This window comes from Sander lucioperca, chromosome 12, assembly GCF_008315115.2.
Source record: "Sander lucioperca isolate FBNREF2018 chromosome 12, SLUC_FBN_1.2, whole genome shotgun sequence".
NCBI lineage: Eukaryota > Metazoa > Chordata > Actinopteri > Perciformes > Percidae > Sander > Sander lucioperca.
Window position 1 is genome coordinate 826,357 of NC_050184.1, and position 27,173 is coordinate 853,529.

Sequence of the window (27,173 nt, forward strand, 5' to 3'; positions counted from 1 at the left end):
ACGGTAAAATTACATTAGTGTGTTTTAATATTGTTATGGTTGGGGTCGGCTGGCTGTGAGTCTTTGTTTTGTTTTCTGATTTCCTAGTGCCTATTTTATTTCCACCGTCAGTTTTTTCTCTGTTTGCTTTGCCTCTCTCTGTGTCCCCTGTGTTTTCCCCTCCTCCTGCCTGCTCCTGCCAGCTGACTACACGCACCTGCTCGTCATTCCACAATCACCTCTCCCACCGTACACACTTACCAGCCATCTACAATCAAGCCCAGTATATGAACCCCGGATCCACTTGATCGTTGCTTCAGTCATTCTGGTGACACGCAAATACAAGCTCTTTGAGAAAACTCTAGCACTTACCTTCTTTTCTGTCGCTGACTCTTTTTGTTTTTTCCCTGCAGCCATTCTCTCCACCCGCTTCCAATACCTCCAGTCGGCTGGCCTCACCATTCGGTCCCCCTCCCACGGCTCCCTACTCCATCCTGCCTCTGCTCCTGTACTGCCCTGCCTTCGCTCCAGCTTCCAGCCACCCTCCGCGGTCTCCAGTGCCTCCTCTTCAGCTCCCTTGGTCCCGGTTTCCCCGCGCACTCCAAGCTCCCTCCCTATCCTATCCCCTGCTAGCTCCCTCACCCTCCTATCCCCTGCTAGCTCCCTCGTCATCCTTTCCCCTGCTAGCTCCCTCACCATCCTATCTCCTGCTAGCTCCCTCGCCATCCTATCCCCTGCTAGCTCCCTCGCCATCCTATCCCCTGCTAGCTCCCTCGCCATCCTATCCCCTGCTAGCTACCTCGTCGTCCTATCCCCTGCTAGCTCCCTCACCATCCTATCCCAGCAGTCTCCCTCATCGTCCTATCCCAGCCCCAGAGCCCTTACTCCTGTCCTCGGCGTCCGCCTCCCCACTCCTTCCACTTCCCTCTCCCTCAATAAAACTTGTTTTTTCCTGCTGAGCCTAGCGTTTGGGTCCGTTCTGTCTTCATCACAACAAATACAACATTATGCTTAACGGTGTTAGTACGTTTATGAAAGTCATTTTATGTGGCGTCGTCAGGTTCAAAATGCTTTGTGCATGTCCGCGTGCAGTGAAGCAGGGAAAATTCAAATTTTTAACATGGCCTGTACAAGGCTTTTGCCGTCTTCACACTGGCCATTTTTGTTTAGCGCTGTTTCGTGTCCTCCCATGTTTAATAGCGCTAACGTTACTCGCGTTTACCCGCCGGTGTAGATTTGTACGCCCCAACATCGTTTCTTTCCGCCATCAATATGGCAGAAATACCGACTGTTGCTGCTTTGTTTCTGCTGTGGAAGTCCCAGATACGTTGGGAAATCAAACTGTGTCATGTCTGGATTAGTAATATCATCTGGTGGAACGAACCAGCCTTCTCAAGTAATGTTAAGTAAATGTTACGTGTGCTGCTTCCAGCACTAACTTTACTTGAGGTTCAGATTTAACTGTTTTTTAATTGCAATAAACTGATAAAAACTAAGCCGAAATACAAACATTGTGATGAAGATTTGTAAAACGTTTGAATTCATACTATATCAGGTCCCTCCGCCAGTGGCGCAAAAAGTGGGTATGCACTTTATGCAGCGCATAGGGGCGCAGAACTGTGGGGGGCGCCAAAGCGATGGTAAAAAATAACAAAAAAAAAATTATATTTTCTATATGTAGCTGCTGTTATGCGTTTCTAAATCATTTCTGCATTTCCTCAATGTTATATAACATTTTAGAGGACTAACAGGATAGAGTAGGCGCCCTGTCTCATAAGATTCCATCATTGAATGTTGACATAGAAGAGGGAGGGGGGGCGCCATGAGCGCTGAGTGAGCAGGTACGAGTGTACGAGTAGTAAGTTGTCGTCTATGGAAAAAGAGCAAAGCAAAACAGCTGTTGGGGCTAAACAATAGAAATAGAAAGAGGGAAAAGGAGATGGCATGTCAGACCACTCAACCTCTGTCTCTCCCATTCATGAAGTACAGCTGAGCTGACTCAGAATAACGAACAGCGAAATATGTGACAAATTCTAAAAAGTTACAGACTATTTGTTTCTTAATAGGCATACATAAATCACAACCATATTAGGCTAAATATAGGCTACCATCTGGGCTTGCATGGCGGCAGGAAAAAGACAGAGATTAGACACTGTGTGTGATGAAGTTAGTGTACGTTTGGTAGCTTTATATTCACTGTAAAAGCCGGTGTTTCTCCATCCAGAAGCATATAATTACTTGCATAGTAACAAAATAGGTACAGTATTGTTGAAGAAACACAGCGGCTTTATATTTTTGAAGGCAGCAGTAGAGCCCAGTCAGTGTCAATCAAGACTCTCTCATGGGTAATGCTGAGAGAAAGTGGAGTCATTGAGACAGTCGGCTGCTCTTGCATTGCCGGGTTAGGGAAGTCATGTAGCCATGCAGCAGCTATTCTGTGTAATATTAAAAAAGTACATATGCACAGTACTTGACTAAATGTACTTATTTCCTTTGCACCTCCAACTGTATATAGATTTCATACATACCCTTCTAAAATGTACAAGGCTACTTCTAGTACATTACACAGCACTTTACTGCTTCTTTTACACTTCTGGTGCTAAACAAACGTCAGTACAATATGTGCAATGATGAGCTTGAATCTAATTTGATATATTTATTTTCATGCTTAATACTGTAGTAATGTTAATAGTAAGTGGAGAAATAGCAAAGACACTATTGATGCCATTATTGCAGGTGCAGAATGCAGTGGTTGGTGGAGAGACAGGGCTTGCATGTACAGATGAGCAGCGCAGGTGGAATGCAGGGACATCAAAGAACATTGAGTCTAAACATCTGAGTCAGATTAACTTCAGGCACCACAAGGCAGAACAGCAATACTAGAGGTCGACCAATTCATCGGTTTTGCCGATTAATCGGCACCGATAGTTGATTGGTGGAACTATCGTTATCGGCAAAAATCCATACCGATAGTTTTTCCTGGTTGCGTCCGTTGCTGGAGCGGCTGAGAAGCGCGCACTGTCATTCATTACACAGTACGCGAGAGCTGAGAAGGGTCTGCTGGCATCATGCATTACAATCATGCCTCTAGAGGCGAAATAAAAACTATCACTGATGCCTTGTGTTGTTTATTTTCGACACGTGTTACTGCGCGCTGCACGGAGAGCACATGGTGTGCGGAGAAGGCTGACATCAGATGCACATTTAAAGCATCGACAGCAAAAAGGTATGTATACAGTACATTTTGTCATATCATTATAAAGTTATTAATTTGTTGAATAGATGCTGCATTAGTAGAGAAAGAACAGCACAACAGTATGTTTGTTTGCTTTTGAGGCTGAGATGACGCTAAACATTAGTAGTAGGCTAACTTACCTCAAGCAGTTAAAACACTGACAAAAATAAACGCAAGTCCGACCCAAATGTCTGAATCAGAACCCTAAAGGATCGTCCACGATCCCAAACGGCACCTCTGATTCATATTTAGATAATTTAATAACAGTTAAACGTAGAGACTTACTGATTGCTGCAAAAAAGCTGATAAAAGCTAACAAGTTAGCCATCATGGGGGTGTCTTTGGTGTCTTTCTAGCCTTTACAGGTGATTTTCTATCCAGCCTGGAACTTGTGCCTTTTTTCGGGGTTGTTGAGCATTAAATCCAAACTGTTACATCCAAGATTTATCCACTTGATGTCCATAATTCATCACGTTTTCGGTCATTTCTGCCACTAACCCCGTGCTACCCATATGGGTCTATGTCTATGAGTGCCAACCCAGCCCTCACTCACTGAACAGCTTACTCAGAAATGCAGTGATGTCAAACTAGAAGATGGAGGGCTGCAGTTGCAGAAAACTGGCAGTAGGGGATATTACATGAAAATACAGCTTACAATGTTTTGCACAGGTCTAAAATCTGCTACACATTTGACTTTTGGACACCCAAAGAGCATGTTTCCCTTACAGTGCAGTATGATGAGGCATTTGTGAGGGAGCAAGTCAAGCGATTGAGAGGTTTTTATTTCTCACATATGCTACCTCGGCTTGTAGACGAATATGCTGCAGGACGGTTTAAGCTAAATAAAAGATACATTGAGGTAATGGACAAGGTTCAATGAACATCTGTACATGTGGCATGACCATAAATGTATGCCATACTTTAAGAGAATCTGAATGAAAATTGGGAAACCTTTAGACTATGTAAAACAACATTCTTTCAGTGTTGAGCAAAAACATGCTGCCAGTCTTTATTTTTATGAAAAGATATGCAATGTGATTCCAACCGTATATTTTCCTACATATAAAAAGCAAAAAAACATTCACGTCATATTTGAAAAGTTGATAACATTAAATGTTGTAAGTAGTTTAATATTTTTCACCAGTTTGTATTATGTAGAAAAAATGCATACATATTCACATTCTGTACAACACAACAAATGTTCACATACACTCTAATAATACACGTTTTGTAGACATCCTGTAAATATTGTATACGCATGGATCACATATTAAATTAAAGCTGCAAGCAGTGATGGACGGGCCCTCACGCCTATGTGCACGTCGGGGTTACTGGAAGATGCCGCTCCTTGCGACTGTGCATTTGCACAGTCGCACTCAGACACCGGAAATTGTCACCAATGGAAAGGGAACTCCCTGCTGAGTTCAATGATACCTCACACAAGACTCTATGTCATACAGTTAATTAGCTGTGAAAGGGAGCGTGGCTTAAGTATAGGGGGTGGGCCAAACCATCACCAATGAAGAAGGAACTCTCTGCTGAGTTCACTGATACCTCACACAAGGGTCTACATCAAACGGGTCATTAGTTATAAAAGGGGGCGTGGCTAAAGCATAGGAGGTGGGCCAAACCATCACCAATGAAGAAGGAACTCTCTGCTGAGTTCAATGACACCTCACACAAGACTCTACCTTAAACGGTTCAAATGTTATGAAAGGGGGCGTGGCTTAAGAATAGGGGGCGGGCCAAACCATCACCATTGAAGAAGCAACTCTCTGCTCAGTTCAATGACACCTCACACAAGACTCTACCTTAAACGGTTCAAATGTTATGAAAGGGGGCGTGGCCCGAGTAAGTGGGCGTGGTTAAAGTATAGGGGGTGGCTCAGTATCACATGTAGACCACACATTATGAGTTTCATGTAAATCGGATGATGTTTGTCATATAAAGGGCATTTCCTGTTGCCAGGGGGGGGGGGGTGCTATGACGAAAAGTCAATTTTGGTGCGTAGCTGTCCTCAGGCCTGGACCCTTGACAATCGTGAGAAATTTCGGGCAGATACAACAACGTACACTCAAGTTACAACAACTTCTTTGTTCATCGCTAAACACTGAAAATGGCCGCCACGCCATGCCCACACCGTCTGACGAAAATTGTTTCTTTTAATAACTTTTCATCTTTAAGGTGATGGGATGTTACACACCAAGTTTGAAGTCCGCCGGATGAAATCTCTAGGAGGAGTTTGTTAAAGTATAGCACCTTGTCTTTTGGGCCTACTTCCTCTTGCCATTAGGGGGCGCTATGACTTTAAGTAAATATCGGCCTTTATCTGTCCTCCGGGTTGGAGTCTTATGAATCCTGAAAAGTTTCAAGCCAGTTGGACAATGTACACTCAAGTTACAGCCACTTCCTGTTTTGATGGCGAAATGCACAAAATGGCCGCCCCGCCACGGCCACGCCCTATGACGAAAAGTTTTTCTTTTAAGAACTTTTCATCTTTAATGTGTTATGATGGCACCTACCAAATTTGAAGTAAGTTGATCGGATGAAATCTCTAGGAGGAGTTTGTTAAAGTACGACATGTGGAAATGGCCAAAATTGCACTAATTTCGAACTTTGAATTCAAAATGGCGGACTTCCTGTTGGGTCTATGACGTTTTTTGTACATCTTGACATGTTAGATATGTGTACCAAGTTTCGTAAGTCTACGTTAAACGCACTGCAGGGGCTCAATTTGTTTAACTTTGTAGGGGGCGCTAGCGAACCATTTTTGCGCGCCTATTCCCGAAACCCTTAAAATACGTAAATTTTCACCAGACTTGATGCGACCGCCAAATTTGGTGAGTTATTGAATATGTTAAGCCCCTCAAAAAGCCAATTAATTTGCCGGGAAAAAGAATAATAATTAAAGCTGCAAGCAGCGATGGACGGGCCCTCGCTCCTCTGCGCGCGTCGGGGTCACCGGCGGTCGCCGCTCCTTGCGACCATGCATTTGCGCAACACTCAGACACCGCAAATCGTCACCAATGAAGAGGGAACTCCCTGCTGCGTTCAACGATACCTCACACAAGACTCTACCTTAGATGGGTCAGCATTTATGAAAGGGGGCGTGGCTTGAACATAGGGGGCGGGCCAAACCATCACCAATGAAGAAGTAACTCTCTGCTGAGTTCATTGATACCTCACACAATGGTCAATCTTAAATCGTTCAAATGTTATGAAAGTGGGCGTGGCTTAAGCATAGGGGGCGGGCCAAACCATCACCAATGAAGAAGCAACTCTCTGCTGAGTTCAATGACACCTCACACAAGACCCTACCTTAAACGGTTCAAATGTTATGAAAGGGGGCGTGGCTTAAGTATAGGGGGCGAGCCAAACCATCACCAATGAAGAAGCAACTCTCTGCTGAGTTCAATGACACCTCACACAAGACACTACCTTAAACGGTTCAAATGTTATGAAAGGGGGCGTGGCCTGAGTAAGTGGGCACCAGACTTGATGCGACCGCCAAATTTGGTGAGTTTTTGAACATGTTAAGCCCCTCAAAAAGCCAATTCATTTGGTGTAATAATAATAATAATAATAATAATTCCTTCAGTTTCAAAAGGGCCTTCGCCGCTGTCGGCGCTCGGGCCCTAATAATAATAATAATTCCTTCAGTTTCAATAGGGCCTTCGCCGCTGTTGGCGCTCGGGCCCTAATAATAATTCCTTCAGTTTCAAAAGGGCCTTCGCTGCTGTCGGCGCTCGGGCCCTAATAATAATTCCTTCAGTTTCAAAAGGGCCTTCGCTGCTGTCGGCGCTCGGGTCCTAATAATTCCTTCAGTTTCAAAAGGGCCTTCGCCGCTGTCGGCGCTCGGGCCCTAATAATAATAATTCCTTCAGTTTCAATAGGGCCTTCGCCGCTGTCGGCGCTCGGGCCCTAATAATTCCTTCAGTTTCAATAGGGCCTTCGCCGCTGTCGGCGCTCGGGCCCTAATAATAATTCCTTCAGTTTCAAAAGGGCCTTTGCCGCTGTCGGTGCTCGGGCCCTAATAATTCCTTCAGTTTCAAAAGGGCCTTCGCCGCTGTCGGCACTCGGGCCCTAATAATAATAATTCCTTCAGTTTCAATAGGGCCTTCGCCGCTGTCGGCGCTCGGGCCCTAATTAACACAGATCATCCTTGTGTATTTGCCATTGCCAGTAATACAATGCAAGAGTCAATGCAACATATTAACAATACATACTATGATGTGATACATTCAATTCAATTTAAATTCAATTTTATTTATAGTGTCAAATCACAACAGGAGTTATCTCAGGACACTTTACAGATAGAGTAGGTCTAGACCACACTATAATTTTCAAAGACCCAAGATGGTGGCCATCTGTCGCTGCCTGATGAGACACAGAGACACTGATACAGATATACAGAAATACGATTCATAATAATTATAGCAGTTGGCATGATGCGCCATGGCAATTACTTAGGAACAATAAAGATAATAGAACTATGACTAGAAATAATAGTTGTAGCAGTGCAGGGCGTCGAGCAGGACCACAGCAGCAGCTGCCAAAAACAATCCAGTTGCCACCCGAGAAAGCAGAAGGACTCCGGGGAATAAGCTCCCCGGAGCTAGGTTACTAACATGCATTAAAGGGACATGAATGCACACGGCTGGAGAGAGAGAGAAGCTCAGTGTGTCATTGGAAATCCCCCGGCAGTCTAAAACTATAGCAGCATAACTAAGAACTGTTCCGAGGCAACCCTGGGCCAGCCAAAACTATAAACTTTATCAAAGAGGAGAGTTTTAAGCTTGCTCTTAAATGAGGGGACAGTGTCTGCCTCCCAAACCCAGACTGGGAGTTGGTTCCACAGGAGGCTCTGGCTCCCATTCTACTTTTGAAGACTCTGGGAACCCCAATTAACTTTGCATTCCGGGAGCACAGTGCTTTAGTGGGGCAACAGGGTACTATGAGCTCTTTAAGATATGATGGTGCCTGGGCGCCTGGATAGATCAGTTTCAATCGCAGCGGGACGCAGCGGGCCCGGGTTAGACTTATTTTTACCCACACTCACCAGTCTAATCACAATTATTTAGTTACAGTACAGAGTACATGTAGTGCCTCTTTGTCTCTGAATGTTTTCTAACTCCACACAGCTGCTGTAATCTATATTATCCAGGTATTAAAGGAGCTCACTGTTAGTTTAACCCCATGTGACTTGGCTGATGCACTGCCTGTTTACATGCTGTGTAGCATTCAAGAATCTTCAGACGATGCATTGCAAATAACAATACATTTATTTGGTTTCACTGTGCAGCATGAAAATGTCCATTCTTTCAGTTTTCAGTGGAAAATCCATAAACAAAAGTTTGGCGCTGGGTGCCCGGATAGCTCAGCTGGTAGAGTGGGTTCCCATATATAAAGGTTTACTCCTTGATGCAGCGGGCCAGGGTTCGACTCCGACCTGTGGCCCTTTGCTGCAAATCCCCCTCTCTCTCTCTCCTTTCATGTTTTCAGCTGTCCTATAAAAATAAAGGCCTAAAATGCCCCCCCAAAAAAAAGATATGATGGTGCCTGACCATTACAATTTTTGTAGATCAGGAGAAGGATTTTAAATTCAATCCTGGATTTTACAGGAAGCCAATGCAGAGAAGCTAATAATTTTTTTTTTAATTCTTGTCAGTACATGCACTGCAGCATTCTGGATCAACTGGAGAGGCTTAAGGGACTTGTTTGAGCAACCTGATAGTAAGGAATTATAATAGTCTAGCCTTGAAGTAAGAAATGCATGGACTACTTTTTCTGCATCGTTTTGAGAGAGGATATGCCTAATTTTGGCAATTTTACGCAGATGGAAATAGGTGGTTCTTGAGATTTGTTTTATGGAGGCGTTAAAAGGTAGATCCTCATCAAAAATAACTCAGAGATTTATGACAGTGTCTTTAGATAATGAGCTTCGGAGGTGTTTGGGGCAAAGTACAATAACTACAGTAACATAACTTTTGTCTGAGTTTAACATCAGGAAATTGCCAGTCATCCAGGATTTTATGTCCTTAATTCGTGTTTGAAGGTTTAACTAACTGCTTGGTTTCATCTAGCTTGATTGATAGATATAATTGGGAATCATCTGCATAACAGTGGCAGTTTATATAGTGTTTCCTAATAATATTGCCCAGAGAAAGCATGAAGCATAAAGCTCAATAGAATTGATCCAAGCACCCAGCCTTGTGGAACACTCTGGCTAACTTAGCGTGCCTGGAGGATTCACCATTAACATTAGCAAACTGAGATCATAGATGTCTATGCACCAAAACACCAAAGCCGAAAAGACCAGATTCTGATTCTGATATATATTTTACATTTTATAGTTTATCTTGTTTCTCTCTCGTGAGGAAGCACCCACTCCCACTAACTATTTTGCTATTTTGTTCCCTCAATAACTATTTTGTTAATAATTGTAGACATTTACTCCCACTAGGTTTTCTTTATTTAAAGGAATTACATAAATTAACAGAGACAAAGAGTTGATCTGTTTGGATGAATGTTAATTACTGAATGATGTACAACACCTGATGACTGACCTGAGTAATGACCTGATTGCAGTGCCGCTGCTAGCCATTTTGGTGCCCTAAGCATAATTCTTTTATGAAAAAAAACGTTTGGCTCAACATCCAGTGGCTTATCAACCCAGTCTGCCCAGAGCCAGTACACAGTGGACGATGACATGTCCACTGAGTCTGGCTCTGACAATAATCTCAGGGATATTGAGCCCTCCACCTCTGCCGGTCCCCCTCCCAGAAAGAAAAGAAAATGCTCCCAGGTCCTGCAGTTCCTGGAGGAGGAGGCAGCCAAGGAGGAGGAGAGGTTTAACTGCCAGCACCAGGCCATGCAGGAGACCTCCACCAGGCTCCTGGACCTCTTTCAGGAGCTGGTGTGGAAGAAAGACTAGTTTGTGTTATTTATTTTATAGCTTTATGTTAACTTACTTGCATTTGAGTTGTGGTTATGTTTTGTTATTAAAAATGGAAAGCATTTAGCAAGCAGAAATCAAGTATGCAGCCCTTTAAAAAAAACTGAAATCCAGAAATAACACAGTTCATTACTGTAGAGATAACAAAGATATCTTTATTAAAACAGAAAGCTATGACATGACAAAGCCAAGGTTTTTAGATAAGTCACTCATGCAACATACAATTACAGTGACATTAGAGGTGATATGGTCATATCTTAACACATCAGCAACATTGTGAATTGCACACTGATAATTTCAGATTATGCAGTCCCAACCTCAAATAGTTCAGCACATAAGCAACACCTGCATCTTGTGTCAATTAATGCAATGTCAACATCAGAATCACAAACAGTTACTGTACAGTTGCTCACACTCTTTAATCTTAAGTGACATTGTAAGAATGATGTGAAATAATGTGCATCAGTCAGAATAGTCCATAGTAATAGACCGATTTTATTGCACTGAACATTTCTGAAACAATTAAGATGTGGTGGCCTATTTTAACATCCAATACAATGTGTAATATAGACCTGTGGGTCTATAAAGCCCATTTGAGATTGTAACGATATGTAAGAAAGCTCTAAATAAAGCTGAGCATAGTGTAATGGGAAATCAGGTCAACATTAACGAGAAATAAAAGAGCAGAATCGTGCATGTGGCCATCGCATCGCTCAGAAGTTGTCCTTTCTGTCAAAAAGATTTAACAAAACATTCTAAGGAAAATAACAACTAGCCATAAATGAACACTTAACTCACTATCATGGTCATTTAACTCCCCAGTTTGATGAATGGGAGCTGAAAGTTGTGCCGCCAGTCCATCTAGCCAGCCATACCACTCCACTCCGTTCCCCTCTCACTGGAGGGGTGGGGACCAGGGGCGCCGTATAGGGGGGAAAAGTTAGGACAATTCCAAGGGCCCATGACTGACAGGGGCCCCAAAAAATAGGTAAAAATTAATATAAAATTATTAAACCATCATCATTCAGTATATATATTTCAAATATAATAACAAAATTAATGATCTCTTTGTTTTTACTTGTTTTTGGCAGTAAAAGTTAAATATCCCCATTGACCAAAAAGTAAACATCCATATTGACCGACCACCCCCCTGTATCTGCATGAAATGGTTTGGTCCTGCCATAGCGCACTCAGTGACGGTGTTTAGTTGCAGTCAGTAGATGCCAGAAGTACGGTGACCACAATGTTGCCAAGTAATGTTAAATCAAAATCTGGTTTTCAATAAAGGAAAGCGAAAAGAGAGAGAAGAAAGACAAAGGAAAGGGTGTCAAACTGTAACCCAGTTTTTCACCAAGAAAGGTGGGTAGCCTATAGTCTGTGAGTGGTATTAACCTGTTGGCTTAATGTCCATAGTGAATAAGCTAGCTAGCTACAGACTAGTGTTAGCCTACATTTAATCACCATTTAATCAGTGCAGGGAAACGTTTAGCAAGATATTCATATTAAATCATTGTCCCCGCCCCTTTTAGCAGACTTAACAACAGATGAGTCAGCAGCACCCCAGTCTCCCCCTAACTGGCAATTTCCACTGGATGCGTAACGGCTGCGGAACAGCTCCGGAACGTCGACGGAGTCATTAGGTTTCCATTAAAGTCAATGTGTGTATTTCCACTGACTGCGGAACGTCTGCGTCCCTACTCCGTCCCAGCTCCGGCGGTCTGCAGCCCTCCGGAGCAGATACGCAGAGCTTCTATTTTTCCCGGATGCCGGAGAGCTCCGCAGCACTATCAGCACACGGCAGATAGTGCGGGACAGGAAGTCGAGCACAGAAACAAAATAAAAATCCGGTTAATTTTCAAAGTAAAATACACCGTGCTCACGGCGGATCATATTTCCCTGCACTACACCTTGAAAACACAGCACAGAGTTGTTTCCCCTCTACTCTTCTGTATGGAAACAAACTGAAACAAATCCGGACCTAGTGGGTATTGACGGACGGCGGAGAACGCAGCCATTCCGCAGCGGATCCGGTCCGCAGACGTTCTGCATCCAGTGGAACTCCACAGTAACTGTGCCCCTCCCTGTCCCACTGAAGAAGGTGAGCAACATTGTGTTCAATGACATGCCAGTTAGCATCATTGCATGGAGTCTGTGGGGATTTCTCTGTCTCTCTTGCTCTTTTTACCATTACAAAAAAGAAAATGAAATATTTATTAATGACAGAAATTCAAACACATTAATAATTATTTTCTCACATAATGATCATTATGAAATAAAATTTAAAAAAACAACAGCCTACTGTGTACTGGATGCTGGACAGTTGGAAACAGTGAGTAGCTTACCTGAGCCTGCTTGTGCATGGTTGCTTTTAATCTTGCATCAAATAGTGAACTGCATACTAGACTTGCATGCATGTACAAATCACCAGCAGTAAATATTGTGCTAGTACTAGTATTGAACTACAAGAAGCAAGACAGTTGCAAGCTTTTAATTAGAGTTATGTAAAGCTTTTGATGGGACAGTTAGGTCCTAGAGATGGGGTGACAACAGCTGCGCAGAGGGGGCCCAATTTGATTTTTTGTCATGGGGCCCAAAATTTTCCTGGCGGCGCCCCTGGTGGGGACCTTCCCATCTCATTGATGTCGGTGGGTTTAATGGTGTCTCCCGCAGCCAAACAGATATGGTGGCGAACACAGCATGAAGTGATGACCTCTGGCACGAAAGAATGCTGCACCTCCTGAGCCTTGTGTAGCAGGCACGTCCATCTCACCTTCATCATTCCAAACACCCGCTCTATGATGTTGCGGGCTCTGGCATGGTGTTGGTTAAAGCGGCTCTGTACTCTCCCCTGCAGTAGCTCCCGATGTGGGGTGATGATGGTTATGGACTGGACAATGCAGGAGTAGCCACCATCCCAGGATACAGTACCCTGGAGGACAGTCACAGCTAAAAACTTATGGTAAGGACTAAGATGGCAGCCGAGCACACGCGCGTTTCGGCAGGTGCTCCGTGTGTGCTGTCTAACTCGGTTAAAGCCGTCAAAAAAATATTTCCATTTTTTAGTTGGATACCCAATGCTGTTTTTATCTTATGTCTGCTTTTATTAACCACACGGCAGCGCTAATCCATCGAAGACAATGTCTGTGATCCGTCTTGTGTAAGTCAGTGTCTCCTGTACTCTACCTTCCTAAACAATGGGCGAGCCAAAGTGCCATCCACGCTACAAGGAAACATCAAACCAGCCAGTGAAACTGTGAGACTTTTACATTTGGTATTTATGGTATTACTGGCAGGCGATGTGGAGATTAACCCTGGCCCTCATTCCACGAATATTAACTTCCAGGCTAATTTAGCCTCGCAACAGGCTCAGTTGGCACACTCTTACTGGCTAACGCAGCCGCGGCTGGGGCCGACGTGGCCTGTAGCGGCGACCATCCATCAGCCGTGGTCATTTCCTACATGGCCCTGGGCTCCTGTGGCCAACATCGGTTGGTTAAGTCCTACCTTCACCACAGTGTTTCCAGCAGCAAGTGTGCTGCCTTTGGCAACGTACCCCACCCAGCTGACATGGCGAGCTGCAGCGTTTCATCCGACAGAGCCGCTGGGCCGAGGGCTCATGTCACAGAGCCGGGTTTCCAGTGGCTGCCCGTCTGCAACAACTACAGAAACAGCTATGCAACAGCGGGAGCCTAGGGAATACCTCTCTCCACCACCCCTGACCAACATTACAACAGCGGGGCAGCGCCTAGCTGCCATCGGCGAGACAGAGGCACTACCCAGTGCGTCAGCTACAGTACTGAGCTGTGGGCCGGCGATACGGCAGAGGGGGGCCGAGGGCCGTCTGCCGTTGCCCAATACTGTTTTTGCCTCCGCGCCGCTACCCTCGGTCCGAGCCGCGCTATGCCCAGCTGGTATTGGCTGGACTGCGGGCTCTAAGCAGATCTGAGCCGGGAACCAGCAATGCAGCAGGAGGTTACCACCATAACGCCCGGTACAAAAGGACAGTTTTCACACACTAGTACATGTAAGATTCGTAACCCAGTACTCAGTAAACATAAACGAATCAAATTATTCAGGACACTTAATCAGGCTAGGACTGTTTGGGATCCAGTATGTAAAAAGGGGGGTTGTTTGGCTCTCATTTAAATGTTCGTAGCTTGGTGCCAAAACGTGAACAGATTGAACATTTGTTATGTAATTCTAACATTGATTTTATGGGTTTATCTGAAATGTGGCTCACCAGCTCCTCACCCAAAGCTGCTGTGTCACTACCAGAATACACAACTTTTAGGAAAGATAGGGGTCAGGGGAGGGGTGGGGGGTTTTCATGTATGTTAAGAATAACTTGAAATGCAATCAGATTAAATGGCCCAGTAACATCACACTAGAATGCATTGGTGTAAACATCTCCCTTTCGAGAGAGATGTCTCTGACAGTTATCTGCATCTATCGCAAACCTACTGCTAATCTGGATTTTTATGATCAGCTCAAAGCACTCCTTATGTTATGCAATCATAAAAAAGAAATCCTCCTCTTTGGGGATTTTAACATCAATTGGGATAATAAAAAAGACAGAAAAAGCCTCAAGCATTTAACAGATTATTTCAACCTCACTCAGTTAATAGAACAATCAACCAGAATTACATAACACACTCACTCTAGAATTTACTTAGTTTTTGCTAATAAACCGGAAAGAATCACAAACACCCACAACCTGTTAACAGGTCTCTCAGACCATAATGCAATCTTTTTCTCTAGGAAGGTTAAATGTTAAGAAAATATATGTCATACTTCAACTAACCGTACGATTAATATGACAATCCCCAAGAACCAACTTGAAAACGTGGGTGGAGCTTTGAAAGATATTGACTGGGTTGGCCTCAGGGATTGCAAGGATGCTGATGCTGGCAGTGATGTATTTCTCTCCAAAGTCAAAGAGGTTATCCTCTCTTTTTCCAGGAGGGGGCGCCATGGGAGAAAGCGGTCCAACTCCCTCCCCTGGCTCAACTCTGCCTGCTTAAAGTTAATGAAGCATAGGGATCAGTTACTTAGAAACTCTATTAAGTCTGGACTTAACATAGATAGACTTAACTTTACAGGAGCCAGAAATAAAGTGACGTCTGAATTACGCAAGGCCAAAGCAAACTTTTTTATTCAAATTATTGAAAACGCTAGAGGTAACAGTAAAAAAATATGGCAGAATATAAATAAATTGACAGGGAAACAACCCAAGCAAGAAACTAAAGGCTTGGAATTAAAAATTAACAATCAGCTGGTCAGAAACCCTGTTGTCCTAGCACAAGAGTTTAATTTCTTCATTAAATCAGTAGAAGATTTAGTGAAACAATTTACACCTTTTGAGGGTTCTGATCAGCAGGTTCCTAGTCTATCTGAAAATGTTCAGTCCAAATTTTACATCCAAGAAGACAGTTGTCCACATAGAAGGACTGCAAAACTGAGCACATGCTTCTGCAATGTGTATGTTGCACAAGGACTGCATGTTGTCCCGAAGGGAGAACCCTCCATTCGTAAACGGTGGTAGGTTCCTCTCGCTTCATATCACGTCATAGGAATCTGAGAAGCGGCTGGTCCTCGGGGAGCAGTCTGACCTGGTGGGACATTCCACGGATATCACTGCTGATGGCAACGGCATGCTCCCGAAATCGAAGTAGCACAGCCAGGAGGGAAGACCCCAATGTGGGCCCAGGGAGGAGGAGCTGGTTGAGATTGTCACCCTGGAACTGGAACGAACAATTGAAAACAACTCTGTTCTTACCATTGTGCTGGACCATATGGTGGGGGATGTGCTTGGGTGATTTAGCCAGTCTCCTCTGTACTGCGTAACTGTGGGAGCACAGCCTCTTTTGGTGCTTGCAATTGTGGCATGTTAGGAACACGCAGTAGGGGAGTGGCAGTGTCCATTATCATCTACTCTTATGGTCTTGGCCTCGAGAAGCTTTATCGCTTCTTGGTCCTGGTGAGACCTGTATTAGTCTACATAACATGTCATAGCATGTTACCACTTTATGCACAACTGTTCATTTATCATACAGACTGAAACTCAACTTCTAATAAATCAGAAAACAAATTAGAGGTCGACCGATTAATCGGCCGATTTTTTGGCATTTTTTACATAATCGGCATCGGCCAATATTAAGCCGATTAATAGGCAGGCGCATCTGCGGGCAGCCTGGTGTTGTTGTTGTTGTGGAACACGTGTTTGACGCACGCTGCCCCTAGAGTCAATTACCAGCAGAGTGAGCAGACCTTATCCAGTGCCTAAAGAAGGAGCTGTTCCTCGGAGAAAACGGTAAGGATTAAATTCTTATAAGTCCTATATATTTAATGAAAAACGTATGACATGTTACTGCCAACTTTGAGAAAAAACATAAATAGGTGACATGACGTTCAGCTACTTTGGATATTGATAGCTGTCATGTCACAATAATTAAGCTAGAATTTTGCAATCATAGACAGTGGATCTGAGACTTTTATTATTTGTTCTGTTTGTGTGTCTTATATTTGAGAGGGTTGTCAACGCAATGCAGAGAAAGAAGTTGTAGATAAAAGAGACCACCGCACCATAGGCTAGTGAAGGACTGGCTTTGCTTTGCTAGCGTCGTTGCTAGGGTTGGTACAGAGTAGACCCGCTGCACCTGTGCCTTAACGACCCGTATCTACCGGACCGAATAGCAACGCAGATTTCTGTGCCTCATTTCGGCGCCACTGATATGCCTGCGTTGCTCTCTGATGCTCCGAAAATGAATGTTAGAATAACAGAAACATCGCAGCCTGTGACGCTAGTTAACATTACACTCGTCAGCAGCTAACGTTAGCCTACCGTTAGCTAGCAGCTGGATTTAACACGATTAAAATGCTGACAGCTAAACGGTGTAAAGCGTGATTTATTTCACTGTAGAGGATCCAACAGCAGTATGTTAAGCAGTGTGCAGCTGCCGTTGTCTACTTGTCTGATGAACAACACAGACGGTGCGTCGCGGTGCATTCAAAGTTGTTGTAAAATACCCATTTGCCATGGTGGTTGTTTTTGTCGTTCAACAGCAATTTACTAGTGAAATACGTTATTGTTGTAACTTATAGTTATTACATTATTATTAAATCATTTAATTTTGACCATATGGCCTAAAGTTGTTTTCCCCCCTTTTGCGATAATTAGGTTTTGTCCATTTGGCTTTGTCTGTCAACCAACGAAGATGATAGAAACGTTTTTAGCCTTGTATCACTTACAATGCACTGAATTATTAGTTGATTTATAAACAAAATGTTAGATTTTATATCTATACCTATCTATAAAATGACTTGAAGATGAAGATACTATACAAAAATACTAACTTAACCTTGTATTTTCCACCTTTTTTAGTCATTAAGTCTGATGGCTGAAAAGAAAACCACCCCCTTATGGCAGCGCTTCACCCAGCCAACACCAGGGAAGGCCAAATGCAATATATGCAGCAAGTTGGTAAGCATGGGGGCTTCCGCCAATCTCAGTCAGCCTACTGTAGCACAAATGTTCGATTCGCAAAGAAAATGGCAGAATTCTGACCAGAGGTAAAAAAAAATTGATAAACAAATACTTGAAATGATTGCCACAGACAACCAGCCATTTACAGTGGTCTCGGATGTTGGCTTTCGGCGTTTGATTGCAACGCTGGAACCCCGGTATAGCCTCAAGACTGAAAAATACTACCGCACAGACATGCTGGAAAACATAATGAAGGGTGTGGAGATGAAAATCAAAACACTGATCACCTCAGAGAATGCTGGCCCTCATTTGTCGTTCACGACAGACTGTTGGTCTGGGGAGACGGAGTCATTGATAAGTCTAACATGCCATTTCATTAATAGTGAATGGGAAAGAAAACAAGTGGTACTAAATGTTAAGGCCATGTCTGGCTCCCACACTGGGGAATACATCAGCGAGGTGCTCCTTAGCATGCTGAAACATTGGGACATCACCCACAACAGAGTTGTGCTTGTGCTCCGAGACAGTGGTGCTAATATGATTAAAGGCCTCAGATTGGCAGAAATACCAGATCTCAGCTGCAGTGCACACACATTACAGCTTGTGATAAACGAGGGCATCAGCAGTCAGAGAGCAGTGGGGGACATTATCGCCAAGTTAAAGACATGTGCTACACACTTCAGCCACTCTGTGCTCGCAAAACAGCATCTGAGAAACATTCAAGAAGAACTTGACCTCCCCCAGCACAGCATAATTCAGGCTGTTCCCACCCGTTGGAACTCCAAGTTACAGCTGTTGCAGAGGATGCTGGAGCAGAAGCGTGCTCTGAACATCTATGCAGGAGAACATGGAAAGTTGACAACTCCAACTGCAGACCAGTGGGCCCTCGTCTCAAATTTGACCGAGACACTGGGCCCCATTGATGAAGTCACTTTTGAGATGAGTAAGGCAGAAGCATCCATCTCCTGCGTCATTCCCAGCATTGCTGTGCTGAAGATGGTGCTTCAGACAGAGGGTCCCACTACGAGGGGTATCAAAACACTCAGGGAAACCATGTTTCAAAGCTTGGAGAGGAGATTTTCAAAGATGGAGGAGACCAAATGTTTGGTGCTGGCGATGCTGCTGGATCCTCGCTATAAGGGTCAAATCTTTGCAGTGGAGACACTGAGCAAGGCCAAAGAATGGGTGAAAGAAGAGCACGCCATTGTGTCTGAACAGTGCAAAACAGCCACCACTGGAGTCCAAGAATCAGATCCGAAACGGAGACGGGTGGTGGAGGAGGAGGAGGAGGAGGAAGAGGAAGAACAACCTGGTCCCTCTGGTCTTCTTGAACAGATGTACGCAAACATTTTGGGAGCACATGGTGGAACTCATGCTGAAGAAAATGATGATCAACACATCACTAAGCAGCTGGATCAGTACTTCCGAGAGCCACTGATTGACAGACAGACTGGTCAGCCACTAGAATGGTGGAAACAGAATGCATCCCGCCTATACCTTCTTGCACCACTTGCAAGAAAATTCCTCTGTCCACCGCCCTCCTCTGTTCCCAGCGAGAGAGTATTCAGTGAGATTGGGATTATCTATGACAAGAAGAGGAGCAGGCTCACAGGAGAACATGCAGAGCAGTTGTGTTTCCTGCACTACAACCTGCAGCTCTTAAACTGGGAGTATTAAGAACTTTCAGTGGGGAATGGGTGGGGGAAGAAGACTCTGGATCTGGAAGTGGGATTAAAACTAAATATAATAATATGCACATTCCTTTTTGTATTGTTGTTTACAAACGTTCCTTCCCTCAGAAATGAGGAGATGGCGCTGCTAAGTCAATTGCACTAAAGCGGATTATCTAATGCTGCTAACTTTTTATTCACTTAGTAACTTCAAGACTTTTTTTATTTAAAATGATTAAGTAGCAGAAGTGAAGCTCCACTAAGATTTTTTTGTGTTCAAGTGTTACTGTATACATTTTAATTCAGACCTAAAACAAAGAAATGCTGCTGGTTGCTACTGTGTGTCAGCACTACTATTGTTAAAATGGTCAATTTATTTTATTGTTCTCAGATGTTTGATAAATGCTGCTAAGTGCACTAAACTTTATGTTTTTATTGAAAAGTTTATTTGACAAAGTTAAGTTTATTTTCTTTCTTTCTTCTTACCCGTTTTGTTTAGTTATACAATATATGTTTTTACATTATACATGTTTAATGTAAGTATACAAGGTACTTGAACTCCTTCACTTGGGGTAAGGACTCATTCCCTACCTGGAGAAGGCACTCCATTGGTTTCCTGCTGAGAACCATGGCCTCTGATTTAGAGGTGCTGATCCTCATCCCAGCCGCTTCACACTCGGCTGCGAACCGATCCAGTGAGTGCTGAAGGTCACAGGCCGATGATGCCATGAGGACCACATCATCTGCAAAAAGCAGTGATGAGATCCCCAGCCCATCGAACTGCAACCCCTCTCCACCCCGACTATGCCTCGATAGCCTGTCCATAAATACTACAAACAGGATTGGTGACAAAGCACAGCCCTGGCGGAGGCCAACTCTCACCTGAAACGAGTCCGACTTACTGCCGAGAACCCGGACACAGCTCTCGCTTTGGTCGTACAGAGATTGGATGGCCCTGAGAAGGGACCCCCTCACCCCATACTCCCGCAGCACCTCCCACAGTATCTTCCGGGGGACCCCGGGTCCGTTGTGGTGCTGGTCCGTTGTTCCACGACCAGGACGGAATCCGTATTGTTCCTCTTCAACCTGAGGTTCGACTATTGACCGAACCCTCCTTTCCAGCACCTTGGAGTAGACTTTACCAGGGAGGCTGAGAAGTGTGATACCCCTATAATTGGCACACACCCTCTGGTCCCCCTTTTTGAAAAGGGGAACCACCACCCCGGTCTGCCACTCCTTAGGCACTGTCCCAGACTTCCACGCAATGTTGAAGAGGCGTGTCAACCAAGACAACCCCTCCACACCCAGAGCTTTAAGCATTTCTGGACGGATCTCATCGATCCCTGGGGCTTTGCCACTGTGGAGTTGTTTAACTACCTCAGCAACTTCCACCAGGGAAATTGACGACAATCCCCCATCATCCTCCAGTTCTGCCTCTACCATAGAGGGCGTATTAGTCGGATTTAGGAGTTCCTCAAAGTGCTCCTTCCACCGCCCTATTACATCCTCAGTTGAGGTCAACAGCGTCCCATCCTTACTGTACACAGCTTGGATGGTTCCCCGCTTCCCCCTCCTGAGGTGGCGAACGGTTTTCCAGAAGCACCTTGGTGCCGACCGAAAGTCCTTCTCCATGTCCTCTCCGAACTTCTCCCACACCCGCTGCTTTGCCTCTTTCACGGCAGAGGCTGCAGCCCTTCGGGCCCTTCGGTACCATGCAACTGCCTCCGGAGTCCTCTGGGATAACATATCCCGGAAAGACTCCTTCTTCAGTCGGACGGCTTCCCTGACCACCGGTGTCCACCACGGTGTTCGTGGGTTACCGCCCCTTGAGGCACCTAAGGCCCTAAGACCACAGCTCCTCGCAGCAGCTTCAGCAATGGAAACTTTGAACATTGTCCACTCGGGTTCAATGCCCCCAGCCTCCACAGAGATGCACGAAAAGCTCCGCCGGAGGTGTGAGTTGAAAGTCTGTCGGACAGGGGCCTCCTCCAGACGTTCCCAATTTACCCGCACTACCCGTTTGGGCTTACCAGGTCTGTCCAGAATCTTCCCCTACCCCCTGACCCAACTCACCACCAGATGGTGATCGGTTGACAGCTCTGCCCCTCTCTTCACCCGAGTGTCCAAAACATACGGCCTTAGATCAGATGAAACGATTATACAATCGATCATTGACCTTTGGCCTAGGGTGCTCTGGTACCAAGTACACTTATGAGCATCCCTATGTTCGAACATGGTGTTCGTTATAGACAATCTATGACTAGCACAGAAGTCCAACAACAAACAACCACTCTGGTTTAGATCAGGGAGGCCGTTCCTCCCAATCACGTCTCTCCATGTGTCTCCATCATTGCCCACGTGCGCGTTGAAGTCCCCCAGCAGAACTATGGAGTCCCCCATTGGAGCCCCATACAGGACTCCACTCAAGGTCTCCAAGAAGGCCGAATACTCCGAACTCACCCAAACACCATTAGACCTTAATTGGGCTTGTTTGGAAAACTTTCTCTTATTTTATGAATACTAATATAGTGCCCGTTGAAAATGTGCCTTGTTTGGAATGGGCCGATTGCTTGGCCTGTGGTATTTCTGCTTGTAGAATTCTTCAAAACTAAATTGTACCCCAAATTACTTACAGAATGACCCCAAACCACTTAATACGCAACTCCACTGTATAGCCTACTATTGACTTACAGTGTAGGCTACATCTATCATTGTACCTCTATAATTACCTAAAAGCGAACGTTGCAGATTCAGAATTTAATCACGAAGTATCACAATAAAAATGTGGAGTAATCAGACATCATGGACTCATGGCAGTGCGCTACTCACCTGGCCCGTTATGAGAGCTAATCAGCACATACCTGTGTTAATCAACCACCAGCACGGGACTGTTGTTTGTGTGTGTTACAGGTCTCAGATTGAGAACCCGTAAACAGATGCAGTAAGAATTCCTGTAAAACAGGACAAAATATCAGACAGGAGACGAGTGCTTGCGTTCACTGCAGCTTCGCTCAGCAGAATGACGAAGCAACGAGAGTCCGCTCACCAAGAGTGTCCGTGAGAGCGAAGCACAGCGCCACACTGCCCCCTGCTGGCAGCACCGTAATGCTGTATTAGAAAGAGCCTTGTACTCTTACCAGAAATAATTGATTAACCATTATGACTCCTATCAAACGTTTTTCTCTCATATAAATAATATCCCACAATAACACAGACAAAATTACATAAAATGTGACCATACATTTCGTGTGCGTCACACACTCCCTGACAAAAAATAAAAATGGCTCCAGACATTTCCAAACTCTAAACCTCAAAACATTTGCATTCAATCAACACTTTCAATATGCAAAGGTAAGTTCCAGGTAAGTATGTGTGAGTGTATGTATGTGTATGTCTATGTGTGCTGATCAGTATGCAAATTGTGGTGCAGTGCATTGCACAGTTGAAGTGTAAGGTAAGATTTGGTATGGTGTGGGGTATGGTACTATCTTGAAAGGCACGTGGTAGTTTATAGGGTATGCCTGCATTTCCCAGATCGGCATTGAAGGTGGTCTATAGGCCCCCACGGTACTGCACACTGTTCTGGGTTGGGAAGAGGGTTGCCCTAATGATTCATATGTGAGCATCTGGGTAGGCTTTCTTTCACGAGTGGACCTCCTAGTTTGTGGATTATTAGCTTGATCATCATAGGGCTGCTCACGCATTGTCCGGGGGGGATTCTGGTCTATCCTCTTGCTGCATCCCGTCTTCCTGCTCACATTCTGCAGGGTTAAGAGGTAAGTGCTCCTCTTCAGCCCATTCCTCTCCATGGTTGCTGTGTCTAGTTCCTCTGCTCTCAACACCAGGCCTGCTCCCCCTCCCCTTACTGACACGTACACTCCTTCTGGTGTCTTTTTCGGGTGTGAGTGGTCGGGTTTGTCCAGATCTCTCAGTTGTTGTTGCGTGATTAGAGTTCCTTTGAGGCTCACACACAGGCTGCACTTGTGTATTCTCCGTTCCTTTTCTTACCGGTATTCTCAGCCAGTATTGTGGTACATCATCATCATCATCATCATCATCAGAAGCGTCACTGCTTGGGTTCCAGTCTTTCTGTTCCTTTGTGTTTGACTGACTGTTTCTGGTTCTCTGTCGACGTTGTGGTTCTATTGATTGAGTGGGTGTGTGTCTTGTTGAGTCTTTTTTCCTCCAATTGGTGTTTTCTGTGACTGCTGGGGTAAATCGACAGGTAGGTCATTGACCAAGTGAAGCAGGTTGCGATGTAGTGTTCGTACCTTGTTTCCACCTGTTTCCGGTGTCACTTTGTAGACAGGCCCCTCTCCTTCACAACATGAATCATGCCTTCCCAGTACGATCTTAGCTTACCAGGGCCTCCTCTTTCACTCAAGTTACGCACCAACACCCGGTCCCCTGGTTCAAGGACAATGCCCTTCAGGTGGCGGTCATAGTATCTCTTTCCCCGAGAACTTGACTGTTGGCTATTCTCAGAGGCGAGTCTGTAAGCTTCCTTCATTCTAGAGGCCCATTTCTCTGCATAGCCTCTAGGAGAAATGGCTTCTTCATCAGCAGCCAAACCAAATATCATATCCACAGGCAGACGTGGGTGTCAGCCGTACATTAGGTAAAAGGGTGAAAACCCAGTAGCCTCATGCCTGGTACAGTTATAGGCGTGGACAACTTGTGGTAGGTGTTCTCCCCATCTTTCCTTTTCCTTTTCCTCCAGGGTTCTGAGCATTTGAAGCAAGGTACGGTTAAACCTTTCTGCTGGATTTCCCTGAGGATGATAAGGAGTGGTCCTCGAGTGACCCACTCCACTGAGCTGTTGCAGGGTTTTGAAAAGTTCATTCTCAAATTCTCTCCCTTGGTCATGGTGTAGTTTCCATGGGTAACCGAATCGTGGAATGAAATCATCAAAGAGTTTTTCTGCCGCTGTCTTTCCGGACTTGTTTTTGGTAGCATAAGCTTGTGCGAACCTGGTAAAGTGGTCTACAACTACCAAAATGTACTCAAAGCCCCCTTTGCTAGATTCCAAGTGTAGGTAGTCTATAGACACAAGCTCAAGTGGTGAGCTGGTGGTGATGCTCCCCATTGGCGCTCTGATGTGTAAGACGGGTTTTTTCTGCTTGACATCACGTTTCATGTATGGCCAATAGAATCTGTCTCTAGTTAGGCCCAGGACTCTTTCAGTCCCCATATGACCCATATCATTATGGAGATACTTCAGGACCAAAGGTCGGTACTGGACAGGCAAGACTAGTTGACTCCCCTGGCTGTTTTTCCTGTACAGAAGACCATCTTTGAGGTGTAGAAGTTTCCTTGTAGGACCATTAACTCCCCTTCTCATGTCACTAGTCAGAGTGTTGCTAGTCTCTTTCAGTCTGATGACTTGACTGATTGCAGGATCCTCTTGCTGAGATTTGATGAGCTCATCAGAGCTTATCGTTGGGAGCAACTCTGGTGACTGTAAGTACAAATTCTCTTTTGACAGGTTCAGGGCGGCAACATTGCTTAGCTGCTCTGCTGCGACATTGCTTAGCTGCTCCTTGCTTAGCTACTCTGCTGCCTTCCCAGGCTGCCAGAATGGTGTCTCTGGGCAGCTGTTCTGTGCATGACTCTACATAGCTGTCAATCCTACACAAACACACACACACACAAGCTGGATTTGCTGTTTTGTTTGCTGGTACTGTAACAAGTAACTAGAGTTGTGACGAGTGAAAGATTATTGATGATTTTGAAGCTAATAAATTCTACTATACTTTAAATAGCAGTTGTTGGTGATTTGTGTACTTATTGTAATAATTGCTGGTTGAACACAGGTAGAGCTCAAATTCATCCTTCCCTTTTGTTCCTTTAGAAAATACCAGATAAATTAATCAAATTAATTAAGATCTGTATTTTAACCCTTGTGTTGTCTTCCCGTCAACCTTGAAAAAAACACTTTTTTCTGACGTTTTTGATGCCTTTTTTTCAGTTTTTTTTTTTTTTAAATAAATAAAGAAGAGACCACAAAGCCAGTCTTGATAAAAAAAAAATACCTATGTTCACTGTTTTTACTTTAGTGTTCGTTGGACAAATTTTGGACTAAGGCAAATTGATGCTTGGGTTGGCTTCCCAACAAAGTAGTCTCCTAGTGGCGGGGAGTAAGGCGGAGGGACCGAGGGGCTACGCTAATATTACTAGCTAGCTAACGGCAAAGTCAGCTTCCCTAGTGCTGCTTTCAAACGACGTTATACAAACATTTCAAATATAGCCCAGTAAACATTGCTCGGACATATTCATGTTACTACAATATCAACACGAAAAAGAAACAACACACTTATTACCAAATGGCTTTTGTTAAAATAAAAACACTTTTACTTTAAATTTCTGATATTTGCCTTCTCCTCTTCATAACATTGTGGCAAATTAGCTGTTGTATGATTTAAGAACTAAAACATACATACAAAAACCATATCACAAAAGTTTGTATTGCTCTTTCATAACCAAAATACACAATATCGATGTATGATGATCAACGACATTGGGAGATTACAAAGAGTAACCGTGCGTTCATGGGCATCGGAAAAACATTTTTCCCAGTGAAAACATCATTCACGTCACTTCATATGGGAATCAGAGGTGGGAAACCGGGGCTAGATTTTGCTAACAGAGTTTCCCAGTTGGTGACGCGTTGTTGACAACTGACGTTTGATGTAGGCGACTTTGGTTCACTGAAAATATTTTAATGACAATTTTATTGTGGACAAACGCCTCTGCTAAGAAACATACACAGACATAATCAAATTACTCATAAATAGGCCTATGTATAAAAAAACACCTTATCCGTGTCCTTTCCTGTTTGTTGTCCTGCAGATAACACAAACACCTGTCACTGTACTGTTTGTATGCTCGCATAAGAAAACAGCAGCAAATCTTTTGTTATTGTGGCCTCCTTGTTTTCACACACCTGATGCTCTAGGCTACGTCCAACATTTGGTGGCAGTCATGCAACAAGTTGTTATGCCAAACGCCAATATAACAGAAGAAGAGGAACACGCATCCCGACCATGTGAACGCTCGCAGTCGGAAAAACAACATAATCACACGGGGGCGGTCCCTGATATTCCCAGGTGGCATTAACGCACCATTGGTGAAAGCAGCAGTGTCATGGCCTTGACACAGTGTCAATATAGCCTCACTCTGGCCTTCACCTAAAATAAAACAAGCATTACTGTGTAATAACTAGGCATTTTTAGAGTGCAAATCCAACTATATTTGTAGATGCAGAATAGGCTTCATGTTTGTTGTTTGAATGAATCATTACAATGTATATACAATTATAAATTACCAATTTGAAAAAGTGTTGTTTCCCCTCTTTTTCCAGGCTAGTAAAAATATACAAGGGGTCAGTAAAACTCTGATATACTGGGACGAGGGGCCAGCGGGGGGAAAATGTTGGACACTGCTGGAGATAGAGGGAAGATGCGAGATTATACGTGAACACAGACTGGCCAGCCAGTTACGGTATGTCGTCTAAATTTAGCTCTATACGTTTCTCCACTTGGATGTTAAAGGGCTGGGCAATTCCATCTTGTCTTAAAAGACAAAAAAAAGCATATGTTGGCTGTGGAAACTGAAAAACTTTGTGGAGGATGTGTTGGATATGTGTTTTATAGTGTGGGTCTAGCAGGAGTAGTGAGTCGCTACATTAATTAGCAAATTCATGTACCTGCAATTTAAATTTATTCAACAAATTTAGGATATTCAGGAAGAGGCATTATCGTGCTTGTGGAAATACAATGGAAAGAACTAATGGCTGACCTACTTTCTGATCTGCAGCGCTAACTCCACACACCTGCTGCTCCTCACACCTGT

The 27,173-nt window shown here is 44.3% G+C and overlaps 1 long non-coding RNA gene and 1 pseudogene across 1 annotated transcript; both read left to right on the forward strand.

Moving 5' to 3' along the window:
• Nucleotides 1-16,292: 16,292 nt before the first annotated feature.
• LOC116067649 lies at nucleotides 16,293-17,616 on the forward strand. Its single transcript, XR_004109280.2, has 2 exons — nucleotides 16,293-16,479; nucleotides 17,551-17,616. It is a non-coding gene; the product is annotated as an uncharacterized LOC116067649 (long non-coding RNA).
• A 39-nt stretch (nucleotides 17,617-17,655) lies between these two features.
• Nucleotides 17,656-19,336, forward strand: LOC116067648 (annotated as a pseudogene).
• Nucleotides 19,337-27,173: the final 7,837 nt, after the last annotated feature.